Genomic DNA, 4683 nt, shown 5'->3' with positions numbered 1-4683 from the left:
AAGAATAACAATTCTGATTACAACAACAATTGGAATAATAAAAACAACACTAACAACAAGAAAGGTTTGATAAGTTATTCAAACAACAGATACAAGACAATAAAACATATTTAGAAGACGTATTATCTAAGACCACAAAATCACTCGGTTCTAGGATTTTTTCAGCTGAAGGAATTTCAAATTCACTCTCGTAATTTAAATACGACTCGGATATTGGTTCAACGTTTCAAGCTTATTTTTCGTAGGTGTGAAACAATACTTACGAAAAGACGTAAACAATGATCTGACGAGGCAAAAATCACTCTATGATACAAAAGTGGGGAACACAAGAAAATATGCACATTTAATCGTTCCAAAAATATCGGAGGACATGTCATATAGTGAAACAATAGAAATTTTTATTAAAGATTTCTGATAAAGGAGAGTCTATTTCATACTTGATATAAATGGTTAAATATCGTAAAACAAAAGAAGGTGGGTTCCCTCTATCGAGCTAGAAGACTACTCACGCTTGAGAGTAACCTGTACCTTTACAAGGCCACTATTCGCCCATGCATGGAATATTGTTGCCACATCTGGACTGGTGCATCTACCACTAGACTCTCTCTCTTAAAGCTCCAAAAGAAGTTGTCAATCTAATTGGTCCCACTTTATCAACTAAGTTCCAGCCCCTGTCTCATCGCCGCAATGTTGCATCACTGGGCCTGTTTTACAGATATTTTAGTGGAATGTGTTCTGATGAACTTGTTCTTCCTTTCTAGAGCAATTGCTCTTGACATATCAAAGGCCTTCGACAAGGTATCGCATAAGGGTCTACTTCACAAGATTTCCAGCTACGGTATAACTGGAACTGTTTTCTCAATCATTAAATCATTTCTCTCCGATAGGCTCATAAGAGTAGTGGTCGATTGACAAAAATCAGAGGCCTGCAATATAAATGCTGGAGTCCCTCAGGGGTCAATCCTGGGCTCAACTCTCTTTCTGATCTACATCAATGACCTCCTTAAACACATACTTAAATCATTCATTGACATCTATGCTGATGACACGGCCAACTACGGCAACACATCAAAGGCTGTAAATGATGATGTTCTCTCTGATTCACTCTCCTCTGATCTTGAGCACGTGGTACAGTAGGGAAAGAGGTGGCTGGTTACCTTTAATGCATCTAAGACCAAGCTCCTATCTCTACATCATAAACACTCTGATTCCCATCTGGCATCAATTGAAATGGATGGCTCTTGTCTAGGAGAAGCCCTGTGTTTTGACAAGCTTCTGGGTTTGTCCTTTACTCCTGATCTGAAATGGAACACGTACATCAAGTCTGTTGCCAAGGTCGCTGGAAAGATGGTGGGATCCTTCTACCGCTCCAGAAGATATCTCACTACTGATGCAATTCTCTATCTATATAAAAGCCAAGTACGTCCAAGGATGGAATACTGCTGCAATATCTGGGCAGGAGCTGCTAAAAGCAGCCTATCCTGCCTTGACAGAGTACAAAATAGACTTCGTGGCTTAGTGGGGGATGCCCTTTTCTCTACCCTGCAACCTCTCTCCCACAGAAGAGACGTTGCGAGCCTATCCTTGTTTTATCGTTATTTCCATGGCAGGTGCTCGTCTGAACTCCAATATCTGGTCCCCCCTCACCAATCTTTCACGAAAAACACCCGTCTAGCTGAATCCACTGTGAAAAATTTTCCCCACTCTTATTTTGTGCCTAAATCAAAACGTGGATTCCATGAACAAAGCTTCTTTCTTAGAACTGCACGCCTGGGGAACTCTGTTTCGTCTGCCTGCTTCTCACCTGACTACAACTTGGATGTCTTCAAGTCCAACGTTAACAAATTCCTAATGAACCGTCCCCGTAAGTAAACACTTCATCAAATCTCCACACTAACGTACTGTACTTGCAATAACCCTTATCCCTGAGTGGCTTCCTGGCCTTGATAAGTGGTGACCACCGTGTAAAAAAACCCCAAAAAAACCTCGACGTACATATCCCCGACAAACCCGCTTAGCAATAAGAGTTCACTCCTTCACTGTTGTCGTGCCTAAATGCCAGAAAGCTTTCTATTCTAATAGTTTCTTCCCTCAGACAGCTAAACGTTGGAATTCCCTTCTTGCTGCCCGTTTCCTTGGCTACTGATATGCAGAAGTTTAAATGTAACATTAAAAAATATCTTGTTAATCTTTCCTAGACATGGCCCCAAATAGTAGCTCCTTACGTCCAAGTGGCGATATGCTTTGTAAGGGGTGAACCTGAGTAAAAAAAAAAAAAAAAGGACCATGATTCTATAACGTGTGCAGTTATGTTTAATACAGTGTGAGGAATTTAAATTAAAGGAATTATCAAACGACATGTTTAAATGCCTAATTTTTGTGCAAAATCTGTCGACACGGAAGGACAAAGACATTAGATCACGTATTCTTAGTATTATGGAACAGGAGGCAAACGTTAAACTACAAAAAGGGTAATGGAGGAATGCCAGTGTCTAATAAATATTTACAAAAAGATAATAATCGGATTGAAAATAAAAGCCTATCACGAATACAGACTGTGAGACAAAAGAGGACTCAAAATAAAGTAACAAAATAAAGTAACAAAATAAAGTAACAAAATAAAGTAACAAAATAAAGTAACAAAATAAAGTAACAAAAAAAATACGTGTAGTGAAAAGCATGTAAAAAAAGGACTGCTTCTTTAGGGATAAAATATGCTTTAATTGTGGGCGCGTAGATCATAAAAGTTCCCAAACAGAGACATGTAAAAATTAGGTCGCAATCAAAGGTGAATGTAGCAGTGTCTAAAAACGAAATGAAGGCGAGTCAAATAAAAAAAATACCTTAATATAAAAATAAATGGGCAAACTTTAAAATTATCATTCGATTCAGGAAGTGATATCTCGGTAATAAACAAAAACAAACTCGGGAAAAATTGGTTTTCCACGGGTAACGAACACAGAAAAAAATGTCAGAAGGGTATCAGGCAAAAAATTAAAGTTCAAAGGAGAACTAAAATGTAACATTTCGTTCGTGGGAAAAATTCATAAATCAAAAGTGTACGGTTCAGAAAATCATTTTAGTCTAAACTGGAGTTGCTGATTAATTCTTCTAATGACAAAGTTAACCTCATACAGAAGAATAAGTCGAAGCAAACAAAAAGATTTATTACGGATTTGAAAAATGAATTCCCTCGCGTTTTTTTTTCTAGAAAGGCTCAGTTTGAGTACGAAAATCGAAAAGTTGATTTCGAAATAAATAAAAATGTTGAACTGATTTTTAAACCCAAAAGAAAAGTACCATTTTCGACACTGAATGTAATAAGCGAGGAATTAGAAAGGTTGGAAAAACTTGACACAATTTAAAAAGTTGATGACTTGAATTGGACGTCTCCAACCGTATATATATATATATATATATATATATATATATATATATATATATATATATATATATATATATATACTGAAAAGTCGGAATATGTGCTGATTTTTCGACTGAATTAAATGATTGTTTGAAAGTCCATACATATTCTCTACCATCTCCAGAAGATATATTCACTAAATTAAACGGGGATAGAGTATTTTCAAAGTTGGATTTGTCTGAAGCTTACCTTCAGGTTAAAGTCGGTAAAAAATGTTCAAAGTACCTAATAATAAATACGCATAAAGGAATTTTAAAACGGAATTGTTTTCCTTTGGGTTGAAAGTAGTTCCAAACCTATTTTAGCAAAAAATGGACACAATATAAGCTGGTATGGAATATGCAATCGCATATTTAGACAATATTTTGATTACAAGCGAAAATGAGACGGAACACAAAACCTATATTAAGGCAGTATTTCAGAGAATTAGTGAATACGGGTCTAAGCTGAATGCTGAAAAATACGAGTTCTTCATAAGGAAGATAAAATATTTAGGGAAGATCATTAACAAAAAGAGCTGAGGTTATAAAGAACATGCCTGCAGCTAATAACAGTGCAAAACTCCAGTCATTCTTGGGATTGTGAAGTCAGCACCAACCCTATTCAGGGTTTAACCGGCTTCCTCCGAAGGAGGAAGTTTCATGGGAGTATGAAATTCACAAGCGGTCCCCAGTCGCATGTATATCCCTGTTAGAGGAGATGATGATGTTAGGCTTTTGCAACTTTTTGTAGGGAGGTGTCGACATCCTCCTACATACAGCGCCTGGACTTCCCAAATTGGTCACCCATTTTAGTAATGACCAGGCTCAACGTTGCTTAACTTCGGTGATCTGATGGGAACCGGTGTGTCAACGTGATTATGCCGTATTTATTCTTTGGATTAGTAAGTTATTATAGCATTTACCTCACAAAAGTATATAATATGAGGGCTTTGTTAAATGATTTGATAAAAAAATGACACAAAGTGGATATGGTCAGAAGAATGCGATCAGATTAAAAAAAAACAAAAAAACTGTCTGATAGCAGACATCTCTTTAGATCATTTCGACCCGAAGATGAAAGTTATTGTAGTACTGAGAAACTGGGTGCTGTACTGCTGCATAAATTTGATGACGGATCTATGAAGTCAATTGCACATGCTTCGAGAATGTTACTGTCTACGGAACAAAATTACAGTCAAATCGAAAAAAAAAGGTTAGCAATATACTGTAAAAATTTCACAGTTATCTACATGGAAGAGAATGTATTCTGCAAACAAA

At 36.7% G+C, this 4683-nt stretch overlaps 1 pseudogene; it reads right to left on the bottom strand.

Moving 5' to 3' along the window:
• Positions 1-4175: 4175 nt before the first annotated feature.
• On the bottom strand, positions 4176-4294 carry LOC145243331 (5S ribosomal RNA; annotated as a pseudogene).
• Positions 4295-4683: the final 389 nt, after the last annotated feature.

The sequence above is a fragment of the Euprymna scolopes genome, chromosome 21 (genome assembly GCF_053919585.1).
Source record: "Euprymna scolopes isolate OS-2025 chromosome 21, ASM5391958v1, whole genome shotgun sequence".
NCBI classification, from domain to species: Eukaryota; Metazoa; Mollusca; class Cephalopoda; order Sepiida; family Sepiolidae; genus Euprymna; species Euprymna scolopes.
Note: the sequence above shows the minus strand (reverse complement) of the source record. Positions and strands in the feature narration are given on the sequence as shown.